This window comes from Rhinolophus ferrumequinum, chromosome 10 (assembly GCF_004115265.2).
Source record: "Rhinolophus ferrumequinum isolate MPI-CBG mRhiFer1 chromosome 10, mRhiFer1_v1.p, whole genome shotgun sequence".
NCBI lineage: Eukaryota > Metazoa > Chordata > Mammalia > Chiroptera > Rhinolophidae > Rhinolophus > Rhinolophus ferrumequinum.
The window spans coordinates 39542931-39568182 of record NC_046293.1 but is presented as its reverse complement, the minus strand read 5'-3'; the positions used below and the strand labels follow the sequence as shown (position 1 = coordinate 39568182).

General features: G+C 39.9%; 1 protein-coding gene across 2 annotated transcripts in view; it reads right to left on the bottom strand.

The window, feature by feature from the left end:
- FAR2 (fatty acyl-CoA reductase 2) overlaps positions 1-25252 on the bottom strand; it is a 136079-nt gene that overhangs the window by 51478 nt on the left and 59349 nt on the right. The gene's annotated exons all lie outside the window — the stretch shown is intronic.

The following is a 25252-nucleotide window of genomic DNA, read 5'->3' as shown; positions in this document are numbered from 1 at the left end:
ATACATAAAGAGATCGCTACATATACACATACAGTATGGTAAGTGCTAAAACAAAGGGGGCACAGAGGAGAGGTGCACAGCAGGATCTGGACATTTCGGGAAGGCCTGTACAGGTGGTGACATCTGAGGTGAAACTTGAAGGCAGAGAAGGGCTGTGGTAAGGGTGTTTCAGGCCAAATAAAGAGGAAGAACAAAGGTCTAAGGTGTGGTATAGCACCCTCTATGGGGGAAATAAAAGCAATTCAGGGTTACAAGAATGTAAATAAGGCTAGGAGCGGCCCTATAACCTGTGAAACCAAAGCTTAGAACAGCTCTCCATTTTTTTGAAATTATGATGTATTTGGTATTTCAGTTACAGTTTTATTTTGAGACAGTACTGGAGCAAATAACTTTTAGTTTCACTTGAACTCACTGGCCCTAGCCTACCTAGTCGTTTCTTATTAATTATGTTTTTCTCTTCCTTGAGCTGAAAATGGTCGGGTGCCATCCTTTCCTTCATAGGATGCGGATGGGGTTGGAACATTGCAAATGACAAAGGGCAGAAGAGAAGCCACAACCCAGAGGCCTGTTCAGTCCTGAAATAACACCAGGTGCAATGTAGTATGCCGTTCACTGAGGCCCTATTCCAAGGAGAACAGGTGAAGTGCTTGTGGGAAGCCAGCTGCAGCACTTCGATGCCATGGCCCCTGACAAAAAGCATGACAGGCTGTAGAAATGCAACATGAAATGTTTTGTCTTTAGGCCCCAGGTTAAAGACTGTTGATTGGAAGCAGCCGCTGAGAGCTCTGAACCACACAGTACTGCTGGTGCAGGAGCCAACTTTCCTTTCTGTCCACTGACTGTTCTGACTACAGCGAGTCCTGGGCTCTCTGCCTGGAAGGGATTTGGGTGTATTTTACACATACACAGCTCCTGGGACCAACCCTGATATCAGGGTTTATAAAGAAGAAGGAAAACAAGTCAAAGAGTCAACACCCTCCTGCCTCTTGAACTCGACAAGATCACTCTGCCAGTAACTCCTTAAGAAACAATGCCTTTCCATAGTCATAATGGACATGGTACAATCTGTAGTCATAATTTATATTCTGAGGATTTGGGGGTTATGTTCTTGGGCAGAACTCTGCCTTTGGAAGATTCATTCATTCATGAATTGACTCAGCCTATAATTTTGGGCACCTGTCTTGCCAGGCTCTGTGCTAAATCTGAAGGTAAACAGATAAATAAGGCAAACAGATCCTTGCTATCCCTCTAGCAGAGGAAGCCAGTGATACAAAGATAAGATAAACAAGATAATTACAGTCTGTTATAAATGTAAATGTAACAGGGATCAAGGACAAATCATCAACACTACTCACTTTAGGACACCTGGATTTCAAAGCACATTAGTTATAGTCATTGAACTACTATGTAAGCCCTTTTCATTGATGTGAGAAATATTATTTTGAAGAACACATGTGAACTTTGTGCAAACAACAATTAATGCTAATTTTTGTCATGTTACATAATGTTCCCAAAGAACGGAATTTTCCTGCTCTGTCCTCAGTCCAAATGCTTCTCAAACACAACAAACACTATAGTGGGGTACATTGAGTGCTCTGAGAAGAAAAGAAAACATAAACCAGTGTCTTCTGGCACTCATCACCCGATTAAGACCAGGTGGCAGAGGAGTCGTGCCATGACTCTAATCAAGGCATGTGATACTGAAAAATGTCAAAGAGAATTCCTCATCCTCAGATCACAGCTGCATCAGAAATATTTCGTGTATTTCTTGCTTCTATTTTCAAGATACGGCTTGGTTGTAGACCCCAGAAACCCATCTGTATGTTATAGTTTTGCAAGGTCCAAGAATTTTTTAACTGCTAATATGCTTCATCAGAATAATTAATTATTTTAAAATTAAAATATTTTTATAGTTAGTAATGGAGAAGATGCAACTCCCGAAGGAGGAATATGTTGAGAACAGCTGACCAGGTCATGGCTTGCCTTTCATATCTTCTCAAATTACCAGTGCAGAGAGCAAAGAACAATTTCCTCTTCTTCATGCTCTTAAGAAGTGTAACTCTCTTTGCCCATCACCAGAATCATCCTGTGTAATGCAAGATATCTGATGCTTGAATGAAAAAGTAAGAGACCTCAGAGGGTCATCCAGCGTATTTTTACGGAATGTAAACGATGTGCCACTTACTGGGTAGATGCCGGGAGTGGCAGTGAACAGGCCTTAGATTCTTCCTTTCTATTCTGGAGCATTTTTTCTCCTTAAGATCACCAGTTTTCCCATGGTAGTTAGTGAAAATAGAGAGTTTTTTACTCTCTACTTGATGGTAAAATGAGGCTATTCTCATTTCTAACGAACAGATGTTACAATACTGAATCACGATAGTTGTGCCAAGTGATACATTTTTTGCAGGTTGCAGTATATGGGGATTTTATTGTTTGGGTAGTTCCTCTAGGGGAAAAAAGATAAGATGAAAACATCTAAGGGAGACAAGTTTATCCAAATTTCTTGGTAGTCCTTAAGAGAAAAACATTTTTTAAAAAGAAACAAGGTGCTTTGCCTCTCAGGAATCTTACTCTTGACCAAGGTCTTGGTCTTGGAATTATTAACATTTTGGGACAGATAAATTTGTGGTGTTGGGGGGCTGTGCAGTGCAATAGAGAGCATTTAGCAGCATCTCTGGCCTCCACTCTCTACATGGTAACAACGTCCCTCTTTCCCCTAGCCAGATATTACAATCCACAATGTCTCTAGATGTTGCTAAATGTGCTCTGGGGGAAAACTTGCCCCCTTCAGAGAACCATTGCTCTAGGACCTTCTTAAATTCTCGTTTTATAATATTCAGCACATCCTATTAAAAAATGAAGCTTCAAAGATGAAATGTCTGATTGTGAAGCTAAGTATAAATATGATCCACGGCCAAACACCATTTTGTCTATATTGAATCATTCATAACTAATTACAGTTACCCCAGTAAATTATACATGTGGCAAATCTTGGTAGTATTCCAAGTAGAGATAAAGGAAGATTTCTGCAGAGAAAAGTTTTCCACTTTTTATTTAACCAAATTTTTTTTTTTCCGTCTCTGTGTTATAAGTTAGACTACTAACCCCACCTTTCGTTTAGAGTGAGCCTCTCGACTTTATTAATCTAAACTTATTATGAGCAAACTTAAGGAAGATGGGCAATTGGACCAGCATGAGATCAGCTGAAAAAAAAATTATTATTCGTTGCTGTATATCAATAATTCTATGGATAATCAAGTCAATCTCATCTATATGTAATTCTTTTGTCTTTTTTGAAGATTCAAAGTATGTTGTGTATTAAGAGATATCTCATGTAGACAATGGACTTTTGCTTGGCAATGTCCACAGTAATATGGGCTGGTAAATTGAAAAAAATCAATGGTGTTTTATAAAATTCAGTAAGTGGAAGTTGTTCTGCTTCATCAAAATTAAACACTAGAATTCTTTCAATAAGTATGTTGAATTAAGGTAACGTACTTACAAAATAATATTCAATGAAAAAAAGGAGAATGCAAACTTGTAAAACATCATAATGTCCATTACAAGTCCCTGTGGAAAAGATTGGAGGCGAATGAAATAAATGACAGTAGTTTTAAAACACTGAGACAGAATTAAAGGTAAAGCGTCTTCTTTCATGGGGGTAATTTCTTTCCACTTTAAAAGGTAATTTAATAATACATAGTTTAAAAAACGATTTCTTAGAAAGCAATGATAACTGGTACGTTTATAGTCACTTCTTTGGCTGTGGATACTAGAAACATAAAGAAATTTGCAAAACAAACGTCCTTAGTTTATTTTAAAAAGTGTGGCTCAGCTGACTTTACACGTTTTAGACTAAACTGTGTTCCCTCCAAATTCATTTGTCAAAGCTCTAACCCCTAATGTGATGGTACTTGGAGATAAGGCCTTTGGAAAGTGAGTCAGGTTAAAATGAGGTCCTAAGGGTGAGGCCCTGAGATAACAGGACTAGTGTCCTAATAAGAAAAGGAACAGTCTCTCCTTGAACAGACGCCAAGGAAAGGTCATGTGAGGACGCAGTGAGAAGGCAGTTGTCTACAAGCCAAGAGAACTCTTACCAGAAACTGAATTTGCTGGCACCTTGATCATGGACTTCCAGCCTCCAGAACTGTGAGAAATAAACGTCTGTTGTTTAAGCCACCCAGTCTGTGGTACGTTGTCATGGTAACTTGAGCACGCTAATACACACACAAACACACTTGAACGAGGTATGTGTGTTTTGGGATAAGTGAGTAAAACAACTCTTGACAATAATTCGTATCAACCTTTGCAATTCTGGAGTAAAACCTTTTTATGAAGCAAATGTATCTGCCTCATTTGCCCCTCTGTGTGCCATAGAGGTAGGATATTGGTTCTTGGTTTGCACAGGTTTGGACAGGTCTTTTATCAGAAAACCTGTGTATATATATCACATATCTCTTTGTCAAGTACTTAGTGGGAAAAAGTTCTTTATTTTTATTGCTTTAGTTTTCTGAGTATATCCCAAATTATACAATTCAGCAATGGACTTAGGTAACTTTCACTGTGGGCTTCTTACATAGTTTTTCTGAGAGAAATTTTAAGTTCTTGATGGAGGAATATAAACCCCCAGGGGTCTTGCCAGCAGCTGTTGGGCTCAGGCCTCACTAATTGGATTAGCAGTGCTCCATATTCAAGAAAAACCAATTTGAAAAGCCCCACCTCTGGGCAATAGTTCAGGCTGGCTTTAAGAATACAAAATTTAGTATTCATCTCAACGCCTTCTTCCAAGTTTGCTTCTGCTTAGCTTATTATTAAGTCTTGAAAACAAATCCAAACAAAACAAAAATCTCCAAATTTCACAGAAATGAAAAAGGAAAAAGATATGACCGAAATTCATCATTTCATTATACTTGATTAAACAGGTGTATTGAGTGCCTACTGTGTGCTACACATTGTGTTAGGTGTGAATAATTAATGTGTAAACATTCTTGCTAATTGATGAAGAGTTTAAAAAGGCACGCTATTATTATTGTTATTTATAGATAAGTCAAACATCAGTCAACATGTGAAGAATCTAAAATGGTATCAAGAATGTTACCATCAAATGTAAATCTTGATGCTTCCTATTTCCTCTTGGTGAATTATAAATTGGTCAGGTTATAAATAAAAGAATAGTTGATCAACACAATGACAAAATGAACCGTACTGAATGGATTGTAAATCAGTACACATTTTCATGCTTTCCTTAGAATTAAAGACTATTTTTATTTTGCAGATGACATGACATGCCGTGTACTACACACACACACACACACACATGCACACAGAGAGTGCCAAAAAATGTATATACATTTTAAGAAAAAAATGTTTTAAAATATTAATATTCAATATATACTGATAACAGAAGATGAATACAAGTCATGTTTGACTTCTGCAATTACAAGAGGTACTCAAAGTGTTTACCATCAGTGAAATTTCACAGTTTTATCCCTTCTTAAAATTTGTATACATTTTTTTGGCACCGTGTGTCTGTATGTGTGTGTGTATACACACATACACATGAAGTCTGACAATTAAGTTCGTGAATTTGTTGCACGATGTTGCTAACCTTTTCTGATATCAAAGGGATTATTCATTATGAATTTGTACCAACTGGACAAGCAGTTAACCAAGTTCACTATTTGGAAGTGTTGAAAAGGCTGCGTGAAAAAGTTAGATGACCTGAACTTTTCACCAACAATTCAAGGCCCTTGCATCACGACAATACATCAGCTCACATGGCACTGTCTGTGAGGGAGTTTTTAGCCAGTAAACAAATAACTGTGTTGGAACACCCTCCCTAATCGCCTGAGCTGGCCCCCAAGGACTTCTTTCTTTACCCAAAGATAAAGAAGATAGTGAAAGGAAGACATTTGGATGACATTCAGGACATTAAGGGTAATACGACCACAGTTCTGATGGCCATTCCAGAAAAAGAGTTCCAAAATTGCTTTGAAGATTGGACTAGGCACTGGCGTTAGTGCATAGCTTCCCAAGGGGAATACTTTGAAGGTGACCATAGTGATATTCAGAAATGAGGTATGCATTTTTTCTAGGATGAGTTTGCAAACTTATTTGTCAAAATTTGTATATATACGGGGGTGTCAACAAAATGTATACACATGACTTGTATTCATCTTTGGTATAGGCATATAACATTGAGTATTATACTTTTAATACTGTTTTTTCCTTTCTTAAAATGTATATACATTTTTGGGGGCACTCTGTGTGTGTGTGCGTGTGTGTATATGGAGGGAGAAGGAGAGGGAAGGAGGGGGGGAGAGAGAGAGAGAGAGAGAAAGGAGGGGGGTGTGGATTTTAAGGAATTGGCTAATGAGATTGTGGAAGCTTAATAAATCCAAAATCTGCAGGCTGGAGATTCAAGGAAGAGTTGCAGTTTGAGTCCAAAGGCAGTCTGTTGGCAGAACTCTTTCTTGGGGCAGGTCAGAATTTGCTCCATTTTGGCCTTCAACTAACTGGATGAGGCCCACTCATAATACGGCGGGTAATCTACTTGACTCAAAGTCCAGTGGTTTCAATGTTATCTCATCCAAATAACACCTTCACAGAAACATCTTGAATAATGTTTAACCAAATGTCTGGGCACCATGGCCCAGCCAAGGTGACACATAAAACTAACCATCATAGGTCCACCCCTCATCAATTTGGCGCTCATACCCATCTCCTTAAACCATACTTAATCTCTAAATAAAGGCAAGTACAAAGTCATACTTTTGCCTGATACAACTATACCACATACAACTGAAAACATACTAACCCTTTCTCCAGGAGAGAATGCAAAGTCTTTGAGTGATGTTTATTCTTCTTCTTGATATCCCATTACTTAAATACCATGTTTCCCTGAAAATAAGACCTAACCGGAAAATAAGCCCTAGCATGATTTTTCAGGATGGCATCCTCTGAACATAAACACTAATGTGTCTTTTGGAGCAAAAATTAATATAAGACCTGGTCTTATTTTTGGGAAAACACAGTACTATGTTGTAAAGTTAACAATATGTAAATACTATGATATAAAATCAGTGCATTTTATGTTACACGATAAAGGGATTAGATAGCAAACATATTTGCTTTACACACACACACACGTATTCATAACAAATAAGGAAGAAACACGCATGACAATTACAATCCTCATTTGTATAACTGATCACATGGTCACAGCTGGTATTTATAGCTGCGTCCTTTCACTACTTATTCTGTATTCCCTTTGCCCTCAGCAAGGACTTCAGTTGGTCATGGTTCTTTACCCGATGAGATGACCCAAACCTTCATTCCTGAAGGGTCTGGGCCATCAGTAGTCCTCCCTGAATGGGGTTGTAGTTTTGCACTGACCATAATCACAGGGCATGGTAACACTAAGAGATGCCCTAAGGGACCTCCTGTATTTCAGACATACTCTTCCTGTGGAATGGCAGTCCAATTTCCTCTTGGTAGTCAGGATCAATCACCCCAGCCAGCCTAGTATGTATCTCTCTTCCTTGTCTGTTGGTTCACAGGCATGAGAAGTTCGAAGTGGCTGGGCAACAGTCTGAACTTCCGGTTCAGTGGAATCAGTGTTGTGTATCATGGTGGGAGCATTGTTCCCTTTGGAACTAAGACCTCTAGCCCAGCAGAGCACAATGTTGTAGCGGCAGGAAGCAAAACATTTTGCTTTTGGGCCACTAGTGGTAATAGTAAGTGGAAACAGTCTCATTTCCACCCCATCATTTCTGGATCCATGAATCTTGGCTATAGGAGAAACAGCACCACATGTTGGAGGCTGACTCAGAGCATATGCAGCTTTCTGGCGAACCTTGTCTCAGCCCTGTAGGGTATTGCCACCTAGCTGGCAATGTAAATGAGTCTTTAAAAGGCTATGTCACCATTCTATCGAGTCAGCAGCTTCAGCATGGCAGGGAACATGGTAAGACCAGTGAATTCATGAGCATGGGCCCATCACACACTTCATTTACTGTGAAGTGAGTTCCTTGGTCAGAAGCAGTGCTGTGTGGAATACCATGATGGTGGATGAGGCATTCTGGAAGACCACACATGACAGTTTTGGCAGAAGCATTGTGTGTGGGGAAGGCAAATCCATATCCTGAGTATGTGACTACTCCAGTAAGAGCAAAACACTGGCCCTTCCCTGATGGAAGTGGTCCAAGGTAATCAGTCGGTCACTAGGGAGCAGGTTGGTCACTCTGAGGAAGGGTGCCATGTTGGGGACTCTGTGTTGGTCTCTGCTGCTGGCAGATTGGGCACTCAGTAGTGGCTGCAGCCAAGCTGGCCTTGGGCAGCAGAAGTCCGTGTTCCTGAGCCTATGAATAACTTCCATCCCTGCCACCACTGCCATTTTGTTCATGAGTCCATTGGGTGATGACAGGGGTGGCTGGGGAAGGAGGCTGACTGGTATTTACAGAACAGGTCATCCTATCTACTTGATTATTGAAGTCTTCCTCTGTTGATGTCATTTTTTGGTGAGCATTTATATAGGACTCAAGTATTTTGTTCATTCCACACACATCTTCCTCAGAAATCCTTGTAATCAATTTTCCAGTAATGTTCTTTCGAAGTCCCTGACCACCCATGTAAACCACTGGGCACAAGTCATGGATCAATATATAACCCACATCTGCCCAGGTGCACTGCTTGAAGTTCTGGTCACTGGAGAAATTTCCCTTCACCATCATCCTTCAGTAATGTTCCAGAAAAGGGCTATGGTGCTGTAGCTGTGCACTTTGGGTGGAGCCTGCATGTTGTGCAGAACCATCTGTAAGTCAGGCTTGAGATTGCTCTTCTTCTGTTAACAGAATTGTAGTGCATTACCCATGAGGTAATAGGTGCAGCCGGGGAGAGAGAAGGTAATACAGCAGGAGTGGGGACCATGGGCATTTGAGCCACTTCTTCCTGTAACTTACATGAGTCTTCAGGGCTCGCTTGGGACCGATCAGACATATTTACAACTTCCACTTGGTGGAGGGCTGCTGTGCATGCACTGCTTTATGGCTTGGTGGGTCCGACAACATCTACTTTACGATGGGCAGCTCAGGCTTCATGGTAAGTTGGTGCTCCAAGGTTAAGTGTTCAGTCACTATGAAGGCTCAGTAGCTGGCTTACAGCTGTTTCTTAAAAGGAGACTATTTATCCATAGACAATGGCAGGGCTTTGCTTTAAAATTCTAAGAACTTGTGTTGTGATCCACCAATAGAAACCTGATGAAGAACCCAAAGAGCCTCCCTGTCTCCCATTGCCACTTCAAGTACTATTAGGTCGGCTGGATCATGTAGCACACAGCATGTTGGACCTGTGGCAGTCTCCTCCTGTTCTGGGTCCCACTCAACACTAGAAACTTTTGGGGTTACTCACTAAGTGGGCCAGAGTAACACACCCAAATGAGGAATATGTTGCCTCTAAAATCCAGAGGTTCATTAGGCATCGTGCCTTCAATTTTGGTTGTAGGAAAAATCTACAACCTTAGAGGCAACAACTTAGCCTTCACATTAGAGGGGTATCTTGACATGCCCCACAGCACTGGACCTCTAACATTTCAATGAGATAAAAGGCCCCTAATTTTTTGTTGGATTTATTTATCACCCTCTAGTATGCAAATGTCTTACCAATAAGTCTAGAGTAGTTGCTACTCTTGATCATTAGGTCCAATCAGCATAATATCATCAATGTAATGAACCAACGTAATATCTTGTGGAAGGGGAAGGTGATCAAGGTTTCTGCAAACTAAACTATGACACAGAGGAAGAGAGTTAATTGATATACCCTTGAGGTGGGACAGTGAATGTATATTGCTGGTGTTACTAGGTGAAAACAAACACTTTCTGATGCCTCTCTCTCTCTCTCTCTCTCTCTCTCTCTCTCTCTCGTAAAATAAGATCACCAATATTTTATACTTTATTTTTTCCAGTTTATTGAGACACAATTGACATACATCACTGTATGAGTTTCAAGTATACAGTATAAAGGCTTAAATTATCTACATTATGAAATGATTACCACAATAAGTTTAGTTAACACCTATCATCTTATATAAGTACAATAAAAAGAAATGGAGAAAAAAAGAAAACAAATCTCCTTGTAATGAGAACTCTTAGGATTTACTCTCTCAACAACTTTCTACAGCAGCTTTTCAACAACTTTCTATTAGCTATAGTTATCATGTTGTACGTTACATCACTAGTACTTATTTATCTTGTAACTGGAAGTTTGTACCTTTTGACCACCTTTCTCCAATTCCCCTTTTGCACAGTCTCCACCTCTAGTAACTACAAATCTGATCTCTTTTCCTATCAGTTCTTATTGTTGTTGTTTTAGATTCCACATATAAGTGAGATCATACAGCATTTGTCTTCCTGTTACTGACTTGTTTCACTCAGGTTACTACCCTGAAGGTCTATCCATCGTTTTGCAAATGGCAAGATGGACATTGAGGTTGTTTCCATGTCTCGGCTATTATAAATAATGCTGCTATAAACAATGGGGTGCAGATATCTTTTTGAGTTGGTGCTATTGTTTCCTTTGGATATGTTCGCAGAAGTAGGACTGCTGGATCATATGGGAATTCTATTTTTAATTTTTTAAGGATCCTCCACACTTTTTTCCATAGCTGCTGTACAGCATTTGCCAGATCAACAGCCACATACCAGGGACCTGGGAATGTGTTAATTTTCTCAGACAATGAAATGACGTCTGATGTAACAGCTGTAATTGGAATCATCACCAAGGTTAAGCTTACAATAGTCCACTGTCATTCTAAAAAAATAAACCTATCTTCTGCACAGGCTAAATAGGCCAGTTGAATGGGGATGTGGTGGGAATCATCACCCTTGAATCTTTTAAGTCCTTGACGGTGGCACTGATCGCTGAAATCCCTCCAAGAATGATGTATTTCTTTTGGTTTGTTACTTTTCAACGTAGAGGCAGTTCTTGTGACTTCCATTTGGCCTTTTCCGCCATAATAGTCCTCACTCCACAGGTCAGGAAACCAATGTGGGGATTCTGCCAGCTGCTGAGCATGTCTATTCCAAATACGCATTCCAGGATTGGGGAAAGAACCATAGAGAGGGTCTGAGGACTCACTGGGCCCACCTTGAGACAGACCCGAGGTAAAACTTCACTGATCACTTGACCTCCATAAGTCCCAATTCTGACTGGTGGACCACAGTGACGTTTGGGGTTTCCTGGAATACGTGTCAGGTCAGAGCCATCGTCCAGTAGTCCCCAAAATCTCTCATTATTTCCTCTCCCCCAGTGTACAGTTACTCTGGCAAAAGGCTGTATAGTCCTCTCGGGAAGGCGGGGAGAAAGATGAAAAGTATATATTTTTAGCAATGTACTAGGGTCCTTTTTCAAGGGGACAAAGCCTCTCCTTCATTCAAGAGGTACTGGCTCAAGTCTGGGAATTTATTAAGGGGTCATGACTTTATTTTATGATTCAAGGTAGACTTTTGTTCAGTTGATCTAGAACTTTTCTGCTTACACAGATCAAGTAAGAATGTAGTAGGCATACCATCTATTCCACTTCCGGGAACCCCACGATCAACCAATCAATGCCACAGGTCTGTCTGTATGAGTCAGAGTATTCTGATTGTTGCTTTGATTGCTGTTTGTTACGGCAACCATGACCACTGTGACTTTGGCAATTGAGGCTTACCACTTGGACCCTGTCACCCCAGGATCTCCATTGCATTTAGGTTTGCCAAATCAGTGATAGCAGTTTCCACTGTTAAGTTCTGGGCTACAGAAAAGAGTGATCACAGAGCTCCTTAAGGATGCTGGGGCTCCCTTCACACATTTATTTCTGTGGCCCAGCCAAGTTCACACGTAAAATAAACCATCACAGCTACTCTATTTTCTCCTAACACATTCACCACATGCTGGATTTCTCTCACATGTTTTTCTTTTTGGAACAGGATCCTTGCTTGATGGCTTGGTAGCTGAACATAAAATACTTATTGACAGGAAGGAAGTTTTATTCATTTATTTGATTTGGAATAATTCCTTTTGTTTGTTTTTCAACCAAAGTATCCAATGCTGAAATAATTTCATTTTATCTGAATGCCTCTCTCTCGAGACTGCTTAAGTAAGAAAAAAATCACATGGGGTACAATATAATAGTGAGAAGAACACTAGTCTAGGAATTATAAAATCTAGACATGAACATTTCTCTGCTTCCTACTGGTCACATAACTGAATGTCAAATCTTGACAACTTTCAGACTCAATTTTTTTTCTGTTAAATAATATATTACCTATTTCACAGAATGGTTTTAGTAATCAAGTGAAGTAATGGATAAGAGAGATTGTTACTCCAGCTGTCCTCTGACCAGAACAGAATGATGTCTCTTTTGTTTGGGATGTTACATGTGATACTATTAATGCTACCTTGACCTTGAATCCAAATACTTTATGCTTATTTATTAATATATATTGAGGATACATCTTGTCACCTTAATTAGGTAGTAAAACACTTGACACTGCTGATGTCTTTTATATTGTATTATTCCTCACATTTGAACTAGCACAGTACTATGCAATGAAAAGTGGCTCAATGTCAGGTAGGGTCTCTGGTCCCCCTCCCCTCACAAGAAGGCAGGATATGGCGAGGCCAAAAAGGAACAACAATGGAGCCATAGATAGGGGAGTCACACCACTATATTCTCGATGGTGGCTGGTCAAGACACAAAAGCAAACAGCTGCCAGTACACCAACATGGGGTCTTCCTATACCCCAGTCTCGCTGGCAGCTGGGTGAAACACAGGAAATAGGATTCACACAATCTGCAATCCACAATCTGTTCTTGCTAACCCCACTTGCTAGCCACAATCCGCCATCCGCTTTTCTGCCAACCAACCAGCCAACTCTCAAACGTAGCCACGGCAGTTGTATTAGTGGCTAATGGCTAACCGGTAACAGCTGATGGCCACCCAGCCACAGCGGATGGCCATCTGATTACAGTTGATGGCCATCTAATAACCGAGCCAGCACCTTTCCACGTGAGGCCGAGAGCCTGGAAACTGCTCTCTGGGACTCTGTCCCCACACTCAATAATAGTGTTGAATCAATGGGTGAATGAGTCAGGACTGAGGGATTGGTTCATTTAATCAATGAATAAGAAGTCAGGGGGTGGTTCCCAAACCCTAGTGGGCATGTGAAGCGTTTGTTAAAAGCGTTTTTTACCATACCCCATTCTCTGAGATTCTGATTTAGAAAGCCTGAGGTAGGGCCCAGGTGCATCTCCAACTGATTCTGATCTAAGTGGTAAGAGAAATGCTGGTGCAGGGAATTTGATTGTGTTCTGATCCCAGGTCACACTTTGTACCTTAGCATATATCTTTACTATGAGCTTGTGTTGTCCCTATGGTTTGTTTCAATTTCTCAAACTGATTCATAACAGAATCTGCTTGCTTTAGAATTCTCATTTCCAATAACAGTAGAATGTGGATAACATAGGGAAGCAGCAGAGCGTGTCTTCCTTCCACCCATAGCCTAAGCCTGTGCTTCTGTGGCCCCCAAGCTTACACTAAGGTCATTTTGACTGAAAGACTTTCTACCTATTTACTACGAGCATCAGCGCTCACAGGTGTCACCCATCACAACACATGTATTGGCAGAAGTGGAATGGAGACACATCTTTTCAAATAATTATCTAACGCTTTTAAAAATTAGTTTTCTCTTTGTTCCTGTTTCCCAATACTAAAAATTAAAACAAATGGCTATATAAAGGATTTTTAAAACTGTATAGTGCAAATTTATGCACAGATAGGAAACTAGCATACCAATGATTAATAAATATATAGCATTACTCTGGCATAAGAGGGTTATATATCAAAGTGTCCTAATTTTTTTTTTTTTATAAGCTACAGTCATTTTTTCTTCCACTCGTACAGGTTAAAGAACTTATTCGGATTCATTCAAGCAAAGCTTAGAAATAAAGTTGAAGATTTCTGTTTCCCAGTTGTGGGGACAGAGCCCCAAAAAGCAGTTTCCAGGCTCTCGGCCTCACATAGATCACATAGAAAGGTGCTGGCTCAGGTAGTAAATGGCCATCGACTGTGATCAAATGGCCATCAGCTGTGGCTAGTTGGCCGTTAGCTGTAACCAGTGAGCCATTGGGCATGAATATAACTGCCGTGGCTAGGCTAGCAAAAAATGGGGGCTAGCAAGAAGATGGTGGCTGAGCCTGCAAGCGGCACAGTGAGGGTTGAGAATTATGTTGCTCCTGGTCCCTGTGTCTCCAACCCAGCCGCCAGTGAGAGTATAGTGGTATGACTCCCCTACCTATGGCTCTGTGGGTGTTCCTTTCTGGCCTAGCCATATCCTGCGTTCTTGTGTGGGGAGCGGGACCAGAGACCCTGCCTGACACCCCGCACGACACTTGGCGTAGTCGGCAGGATCCCCCGCAGGCTGCCCCGCACGACATCCTGCACTACATCAGTCCATAACACTGTATCTCAACCTTTGATTCAACCATGGAAATTATGTGGAAACAAAATAGTTGGAATGTTTAACGACAATACTTTATTAAAGGAGATTGACTTAACTTCATGAACTCAGTCCATCAACAAGACAATTGATTCATAGAATAACACTGAAAACTTGCTACAAAATCATAGTACAAATTGTTGTTTGCCCCAAAAGATTACAATGTTTGTATTTAAAAACACATACTTCTTTTGCAGCTATGTGGGTTACCAGAATTTGTTATTGTCAATAATTCAACACAGTATTTAAAAACTATATCCATCTAGGGGGGCCCGGCCCGGTGGCTCAGGCGGTTAGAGCTCCGTGCTCCTAGCTCCAAAGGCTGCCGGTTCGATTCCCACATGGGCCAGTGGGCTCTCAACCACAAGGTTGCCAGTTCAATTCCTCGAGTCCCACAAGGGATGGTGGGCTCTGCCCCCTGCAACTAAGATTGAACACAGCACCTTGAGCTGAGCTGCCGCTGAGCTCCCGGATGGCTCAGTTGGTTGGAGCGCATCCTCTCAACCACAAGGTTGCCAGTTTGATTCCTCGACTCCCGCAAGGGATGGTGGGCTATGCCCCCTGCAACTAGCAATGGCAACTGGACCTGGAGCTGAGCTGCACCCTCCACGACTAAGACTGAAAGGACAACAACTGGAAGCTGAATGGCACCCTCCAAAACTAAGATTAAAGGACAACAACTTGACTTGGAAAAAAGAAAAAAAGTCCTAGAAATACACACTGTTCCCCAATAAAGTCCTGTTCCCCTTCCCCAATAAAATCTTAAAAAAAAAAAAAAAAAAAGCTGTATCCATCCAAAGAAAAAGCACAGTGTTAATCACTTCATGTATGGAGATTCCAGGAGCTTAGTCATGGCCATGTACCAACTAATTATTCTTGAACCATGTAGGAAATTATATTTTTAAAAGGTTAATGCAAAGGTTAGTTAATTAGACATAAATCCATATAATATGGTAAATTGGAAATCCTTACTTCCTAATGGAAGTTACCGATCATAACTTGTGCCAATAAATCGACAGTCTCTCAGGAAACATCTGAATAAATGTAAATACAGTTGACCCTTTAACAACTGTTAATGGGTTTGAACTGCGAGTGTGATTCCACCTAGACAAGGCGGACGTGGGTTTGCACTTTAGCTCCACTATTTACTAGCTATGATCTTAGGCAAGTGACTTAGCTTTCACCAGATGGTTTCCTCATTTATAAAATGGGAACAATATTATTGGGAGGATTTAATTTAAAAAAGGCTGGACAGATCCTGGTACATTTTATAGTTGGGTCAATGAGGCTGGAAGGGAAGAGATAGGTGGTAGAAACATTGGAAGGACATTTAGTTTTTTCTCTTACTTCCTACGTTCTATCTTATATATTTGTGGACATGAGTTTTCTGTTGTACAGGAGCTGGAGTTCTTCAAGGCCAGAGAACCAGAGCCATCATTACATGCTCCAGATATTATGATTGAATGAATAAATTCTGTCCAATTTTGTCTCTAGCTGCATTTGTGTTCAGCATCTATTTTATATCATACCCTTGAGCTCTTTGAGGGCAGGGACAGTGGATTCAATTTTTATACCTAGTGCCTGGTAAACTCTAGGTGCTCAATCAATGTTATGTAAGTGAATGAATAAACGGACAAACACATGGATAAATGGATGTGTGGAGGATGAACTGCACACTAGTAATGGCTGAATGCTAAGCCAGTTTTCTTGTCTTTGAAATCCTGGTCTCCAGGGACTCCGCCATACAAAATGCAAGAGGCTCTGCCTGTCACAATGAGATGTACAGTCCCTGAGACGCCATGTGAACCAACTAGCTTGGAACATATTGCTGTGAAATCATTGGAATAAGTTTAGCATTTAAAGTTCAAATTCTGCACCAGTTCACATGGATGCTAATAAGATACTTCAAGTCATCTTTCTTTTCTGTTCATTGAACAGGGCTTAAAAAATTCATTTAATGTGTACATTGGCACTTTCTTTTCAGAATTTAGCATTTGGGGAGAGGAAATGACCAAAATAGTCATTATTCCTGATTTTGCATATCATTATAGATTCTATGTTCAAGCATTTGGTTATTTCTTAGCTCTGTTAGATTTTAGGAGCTGGTGAGAAATAGAACATACAAGAATATCGAATTACACAGCCAATAGTAGTCAAGGTGACATCTACTTTCTTCACAATAGCCACTTTATCTAAGTTGGAAAATTCATTCATTCATTCATGCATCAATTCATTCATTCACCTGCTGATTAAGTATATACTTAATATATACCTAAAATATGTGCCAAGCATTGTACAAGGTACTAGGCATACAGTGATAAACAAGACATCTACCTGTTCAGGATAAGGTGCTTTCTCTTTCATCCTGTGAGTTCTTATTATAGGATTTTTAACAACTGCAAGTGGTTTTAAGCTCATTGGTATCCACAGAATCCTAAATTCAGGATGAATTTAGACACCTCTTAGCACCCTAGAGTTTCTTTTGGGCTTGAACAGTTCGTAGATGTGAAATGAATGAGATAGGCAATTTTAGACTCTCCTAGGGAATTCACAGCTGTTTTGCTTACAACTGACATACTATTCCAGCAGAAAAGGATCTACGGTGTTTCCCCAAAAATAAGACCTAGCCGGACAATCAGCTTTAATGCGTCTTTTGGAGCAAAAATTAATATAAGACCTGGTCTTATTTTGTTATAAGACCAGGTCTTATCTAACAAAATATAATATAAGACAGTTTTTGCTCCAAAAGACGCACTAGAGCTGATTGTCCGGCTAGGTCTTATTTTCGGGGAAACATGGTAGTTATACCAACATAATCTGGCTTTCCCACATCCACCTAGTTCTGATCCAAACTCCAGCACTGACATCAAGAAAAATGTACTGAATAGCAGTGGTTCCAAACACTTGCAGAAACTGTACTTCCGTTTATTGCACACCTGCTACTCCATAGCCCTGTGATGAATGCTTTTCATGAGAGACTGAATATACAAATGAAAAATGGCCAGACTGTATATAAAAATTGAACTTTGACCCACAACCTGAGTTACCTGTCCAGGAACCCAACCACTTTTTTTTTTTTTTTTTTACAATAAACAAGCCAGGAAGCCAGCCAGTTATAAATCAGATTTGCAGGAAGTCAAATTATACTTCTAGTAACAGTCCCGGAAGGGAAACAAGAACTTCTGTAACAGTTGGCCCCAAACGGCCAGGACTCGATTAATAACTGACAGCTGCCCTAATTTTTATTCCTTTCCATCTTAGCACCAATCAGAGAGAGCCAAATATCTACCCCTAACCAATCCCATAAAATGCCCCGCTTCTGGTTAGCTTGCTTACAGCTTCCTCATACCAATCAATAATCACCAATCAGGGAATACCAGAAGACTTCCCTTTTCCACCATAAAGCTTTCCCACTCCTTTGCCTGTCTTTGAGTTTCTGCCAAAACTCAAGAGATGGGGGCTGACTCCCTTGCTGTAACAAGGTCTGAATAAATAGCCTTTGCCTGTTCTCATTTGGTTGATCTTCATTTATTTCCTCACAACTATTATAGTCATTTTACAGATAAGGGAATTTATAGAGATTAACTTTTGAATGGGGCCACATAAGTGGCAGAGCAAGGATTTCAATCTGATCTCACTAATTCCAAATTTATCCCATTAATCATTACCCAAATGTAGAAAGACCAAAGAGGCTTTTCTGTCCTCTGCTAAACCTAATTTTTAATTTTTGGAGTACTTTTATCCTTGAAAGGCAGTTACTCAAAGTACAATGCTATTAGTCTATACACTAGTTTAGCAAAAAAGTACAATTCAGATGCACTACAAAGAAAAATTCCGTATTTCTTTACTGTGAACTGACTGTATGAATAGGTCTAGACCCCAGTGGGTGGTGAGACTTGAGTTGCTCATGGGGACGCAGTTCTCTGTTGTCACTGATTCGTGGGACACAGTACTGCCCACGTGCACCACATCCCAGTGCCTTATTGAGGGCATTTTACTTACAGGTTGTGGGCCTCTATGGACTTTAAGAGGATTTAAAAATAACATGCAAAATTCTTCAGGATGCAGAATTTTAGCATGTGTAGAGTCGCTAGTTTAGAGAATGGGGTAAATTCACCAGTATACTGGTGTTCAGAGGTCACGAAGGGAAGTAGATTAACTCAATCTATAATTAAGTTTTTTATAACATTTAAAAAAAAAGAAGCTTTTTGTTTTAGTTACTACATTTCATTTGTCATTTTGGGTTACTCCGTTCTAAATGGAGTGAAGGCCTCACACTTACAAGTACACACACGTACCTCTCTAGTCCACAGACACGCTGGAGTTTTGTGTCAAAACTTGTGTGAATTCTTTTGGGTAACATGGCATTCTGTCATTTAAATGGATCTACAAAAATATCCAGAGACAAGGTCCATGCTTAGCATTCACACTCAGCTCTCCAAGAACCCCACATTTGCCATGTCGCACTGTCACCAAATGTGTTGTCTGCGTGATTTCTCTGTAGAGATTCTAGAGAGGGAAGTGGTGTTCCTCATTACTCAGACACCCTAGGGAACGTGGCTGCACCCATCAGCAATCTCTCAGGAATCAACCACACCTGGGAGCAGCTGAGGTGCCTCTGCCGGAATGAAAGGCAGGAAAGACAGCAACCAACGGCAGTCCTGCTGCTGGAATACCAACCAGAAATGGGAGACTGTTTGCTTCTCACATCAAATGTTGACAGAGGGAAGAAAGGAAGGATTCTACACTTCACACATTTTTTTTTTTTTTTGAAAAGTAGCTCAGAATACAGCATCAAAGGAAACATTACGAGCATTGTCAGGGTGCAGTGAAGTCTGCAAAAAACACCTCAGTATGTAAAAAAAAAAAAAAAAAAATTAAGAAAGGAATTGAGCTAGAGAGACAAGAGGAGGGAGTGGGGAACAACAACAAAAAATTCCCTTCTCCTGACGAGAAGGAAAAGAAACGAAGTAGTATATACACACAAAAATAGAAACCACAACTTGTGGCATATCTAGGTAAAATAAATCTAAAATTTACAGAAATTCTTCCTTCATTTTCTTGAGAAAGTATTTTTAGATTTCTGTCAAATATAAAGTAAAAAGTAAGAGTAATACTAAAGGAAGAAAAAAGGAAGTGAAGTGCATTTTAGCATATGCTTACATCGCTAAACATTATACCTGTATTCACAAATACACACACTTTATATATGTAGTATATACATAGCTTAATTTTTCTTTAGTATAAATTCAGAATGACATTTTCAAAACTAGCCCTTAAATATAGAGTAAAATCCTGGCATTAAAAAAAAAGGTATACCTTTTATCTGTGAATAATTACATAGGTCAGTTACCCTTTTCAATTATATTCCTTTCCCCCGACCCCCACCCCATCAAAAATTGTATCTGGAATTGGTGTTGGCCAAGATGTTCTTGGAAGCACTTTTAACAGACATAGTCCTTTCTTGACAAAATCTTACAAAGAGAAAAAGATAATGCTAATAAAACGTAAAATGATGATATTGCACATAGAAAATTGCAATTCAGAGCTAGGAGAAAGGCAGAAATCCTCTTAAGGAGATTTCTTTTTTGTTCAGGAAAGGAAAGTATTGGCATGTTTACTCCTGAGAACCACTACCTCTCATCCCCTCTACGTGACTGGGAGAGAGGGGTGGGGGAGACAGGGGAGGAGGAGGAGGAGGCGGAGGAAGGAAGAGGAGTAATAGTGGTAGTAGTAGAGGAAGGAGAAAAAGAAGAAGGAGGAGGAGGAGGAGAAGGGGAAGGGGAAGAAGAGGAAGAGAGAAAGAGAAGGAGAAGAGATTCCAGAGGAGAGAGACCTGAATGAAATGGTGGGAAATTGAGGAAGAAGGAATGTGAACACAAAATTCTGTGATGTCCGTGGTGAGGACAGTAAAGTGAAATATGCAATACAAAATTCCCATTTTGTGCTGGAACCTCTCTGTAATACCCACGCCTTGAGGAAGCCTCTGCTGTACATTTATGGTAGTGGTACTCTTGGTAAAGGGAGCAGTGTCTGCCATAGGGAAGTGGTATAGAAAGAACAGCCATGATGGGGGTGGGGGCGGGTGGTGGTGAGCAAAGTAGCCCAGGTGTGAAGAAGCCAGTGGGAGCAAGAATTCAGAATGAGAGCTGCTCAGGAGACTATAAGCCTTTGGTTCAGGGTATAATTGGGTACTTCAAGAGGCTAAGGGCAATTCTTTCTGATCATTAAAGCTTTAGTAACAAAGGTACATCTGCTCTACTAGCCATGTCTCTCAATCAGCTGATTGATTCCATGAAAAAAGATTTCCTATCTTTTTAACCCAACCTAGAATTTACTGAAATTATTGGAAAAGCAGCCTGGTACTGACAGGCAGCCCTTTATTTCCTGAAACAAACAAACAAAAAAATACAACCCTTGTCTCATTTGTTTCCATCACCCACCACATTTCCCCCCCAGAGCCAGGCACAGTGTGTGGTGTAGCACAATGTTTTGTGTGTTGTAGATGCCTGGCAATGCTGTTGGGACCGATTGGTACGTGGGCCAGGGCACACTTGGAAAAGGTACCATGTGGTGAAATGTTCTGGCATGGCTTCCAGGTTTATCTTAAGAGAAAAAAGCCCAAACATTAGTAAATGTATATTGACTATAGACTTACTTTCTTACCATACTGGACTCAGTGTACTTTTTCTTTGACCACACGCTTCAGGAAGTGCCTCCATAATAGCCAACTTTCAAGTGAATAACTTGTGGAAAAGTACTGAGAGATGCATAAGGTACATTTCCACAACACACAAAGCGGCTAAAACTGCATTCTCAGCATGTACTACCGAGAAAATATGGTGAGATTTTCTAATTTGCACTTAAAAAATTCCAATAACTTCTTATTCTGTCTTCCTGACTCAGGATCTTTATTTTCATTCTATTTTATCAATCTTACCCAGCTTCTCTACGAACATCTTTCCTACTGTCTAGATACAATAGAACATTGATAGAGAGAAGTTCCAAAAAGAGAAGAGAGAAATGCAAATGCAATCCTGAGCCGAGTTTATGAATTAACATTTCACATGAGAGATATATACTAATTTGGTGTAAATACAGAAGAAATGCATGCAGATATGTGGTTGGTAAGGGGGAAAATAAGGAAGTTAACAGAGTATACAATCTATACATGAGAAGATAAATTGAAAGAGTTCCTATCTTAAGGCTCCTATTTTCTTTTAAATAGAAAGGGAAATCAGGTGCTGAAAATGGCATGGGAAATTGAGGGTTTAGAAGGCTTAAGGAGGATGGTGAAGGAGTGAAGGAGGTATCGATCTGCACATGTGCACAATTTTCCAGTGCTGTACTTGGCAGTGCATGAGTTAGTGCAGAGAAGCTGCACATTAGAGTTTTTCCATGATTTGGATTCTGGAGGTAAAGTATAAAAGGTAAAGAATTGAGTTTGTGTTTAAAAAACGGTGTAGGAGAATGATTAAAAATTGTATAGTCTAGGCCAGTTAAGGATGGAAATGGAGCTGGGAGGTGTGGGGAGGACTGACAGATTGGGAGAAAATGGAGGAGGGTCAAGGGACTGGAGCACTCATTGATGTCAAAGAATAAGTATAGTGATGACAATACTGAAGACTCCAACTTTGAAATAACAGGTTGTTTTCAGAGAGCGAGATATTGAAATTCAGGATTCCAGACTTGAAGCAGCTCTGGGTGACATGGTCCATGATGTAGCCATTGGAATAGTTGTCAGTGAGGAGTTGTCCTGAAGACCATTGGAATTGAACAGACCATGAAGGACTGATGGAAATGGGTGTATTTTTTGGGTCATCTACATTGACGTAGAAAACTTTTGAGTGAAGAGAAAGATGGTGACTTAGATGCCTAAGCTGTGAAAAAATATGGAGGAATAACCAAGATGTTGTAGGATGGCGGTGATACGAGGTCGAATAATAATCAGGTTGCATGGCTTACCAAAAGGATGTCTGGAGATATAATGTTTAGGACATAAGAGAATGCTGAACACCCTCCTGACCGTGGGAAAGAAAGAACAAACTATTTGAGATAGCTCTTAGTGGGACACATTCAAATCTCAGTTAAAGGAAGGCGATAAAAGATGTAGAGGGCTTCCACTAACATAGAAAGATTAGGAGGGAACAACGCAGGAGGAAGAAAAAACCATGAGAAGGGAAGAAAGCACAAAGGAATGTGGAGAGGAGAGTATGGGGGAGGACAGAGGACTAGAGAGGTTTGCAATTTGGATGTTACCCAAAGGTGGAAAGAATGAAACCAGCTCGAAGCTGCTTCAGGGTCAGCACAGATCTCTGGAGAGTGTTGGAAGCTTGATGACACGCACATGCTGAAGCTTTTGTTCCAGTTTTCAAGGAGAAAGTTGGCGAGATAAGGTCTTTGGAGAAATCTTAGCCTAGAATTGCAAACAATTAGTTCAATCCTAGGACCTTATATTGAAAACAGCATTTGTCTCTTCCCAGGGATAAATCGTAAAATCCAAGTTCTTGGATTCAGATTCCCAGCCCCTGAGATATGCTCTTTTTCAGCACCATAGTTCATAATATCGTACCCATCTCTTCCCAAGGTTTCAGGGTGTGCATCGAACCATGCCCAGTGTTCCCATGGCTGTCATGAACTCTGTTCTGTTCCTACAACTGTATAATCTCATCTACTTGACCGAGAGATCCTCAATGGGGAGGGTTTTTTTAATCTCTGTGTCCCCAGCAGTTTCAGCTGTGTGTGGCACATGATAGACTTTGTTGAATGAACAAAGCATACAAATGAATCTACTTGTATCTGCACCCATCCTTTTCCATAGAGGGAAAAGCTGCCTCTCTTTGTATTTAGGACTCATCCCAGTACTTGTGTTTGAATTCCACCTCCTCCAGTCTTCTTTGAGAGCTATATGATTGATTATCCCTTCTTTCTCTTGCATTATCAGCCCACTCTACCCAAAACTATCCTTCCTTTATGCTTTGGAATATCTCTCATCTGCCTAGACCTCACCCTTGAGCTGTAGGCCATGGCACCTAATTACTTACTTGACACTCCACTTGGGTATCACAAAGGCACCATACTCTTATGATCTTTTCCCTAAAGACTGGTTCTAATTCCAGCTTTTTTTTTCCTTCTGTATTCTTGGAGGAAATTACTCTGTTGTATAAGCCTGAAAGTCAGTTGGTAGGCGCTCACTAAAGATATTTTGGAATGAATGAATCAACGGAACAAATGGATATGATCTTTTCAAAAAGTTTCTGACATCTTTACTTCACTAACCAATTTCTTTTTGTTGCTCAGGAATCCTTTGGTTTTCACTGTGTTTTCTTTATATTGAGAGATGAAACTGTCAGCAGGTACATCATGAATTTAAAGTGGGATTGCTAGAATAGTGATGCCTGTCTGGACCACCTGTGCAGATTATTTCAAAATCAGATTTCCAAGCCTCGCATCTGAGTTTTTCATACGAACCTATTAAAATATATCAACTACCTTTCAGGAACTTCACACCTTATTTTATTTTGTGTCTTCATTAGAAAAATTAAAAACAGACTGCAACTTGAAAATATACCAATTCTGATACAACAGGTAAAGCACAAACAGAAGCTCAGCATGCCACACTCAGTGGGGAAGACGGGCTTCAGAATATAGTCTATCATGGGTAAAAATGCTTTTAGAAACAATCATTGTTGACCTAACTACAAAGAGTGTCAAAACTGAGTAACTACAGAAAGAATATTACTGAGTTTCTGCAAATGAAGAAGAAGAAGAAAAAAAAATCCCTTAATAGTCCCTGTGTTGTTCTTATGCCCAAGATAAAGACATTCTTTCAAAGACCCTGAGATGCTGCAGATGCCAGTCAAGGATATTCACACTTCAGGAAGATTATGGTTTTCTGCCAAAGTATGATGGGAAAAAATGAATCAATACAAAAATAATTTTATAGCAAGTTTCTCAAATAAAGTTTTATGACTACTTAAAAATAATAGTATTAAAAATAATGGCTCGTTTAAAATTTAAACCTTTAAAGGAAATGTAACCTTAAGAAAGGCAGTACCATTCTTCAGAAAACAAACAAACAAACAAAAAAACAATGACATCATCCTAATATTTTAAAATTAAAAATCCTGATTATTTTTTGTTTCATTTGGAAACAAAACAACCAATAGGAAAGATTGAAATGTAGTTCTATTAGACTGTTTTGCTGAGAAGGTAAATTAGGTTAGTAACAATAACAAAGTTTAAAAAACTACTCTTTATTAAAAAAAAATCAAAATGAAAGCCTTAGCAAAGTATATCAATGAAATATACATGGCTTGTGGCTATTATTCTGTCCTAGTGCTAAGTCTAGAACAGGGCAGATGTTAATTGCCCTGAGAAACTAAACACCACATAAAAATTCTCAGGAAAAGAAATTTTTTCTGCAGTCAAGATGATGGTGCTTTTTCAGATGCTTCCTTGAGTGATACTAAAATTTCTTATTTCATAGCATTCGTGAAAATTTGATTGCTTAATAAAGCAATCTTCCTGAATAAAACTTCCTGGAAACCGTTAGTTGTAATACCCCTGTATGAAAGACAAACTGGAAAAATGGTAAGACAGAAAACCTTGGGGCAAATATAATAAATACATAGAGAATCTGGGTTCTGGTCAAGATGGCGGAGTAGGAAAATGCTACGCAGGGCTCCTCCCATAACCACATTAAAATTGCAACC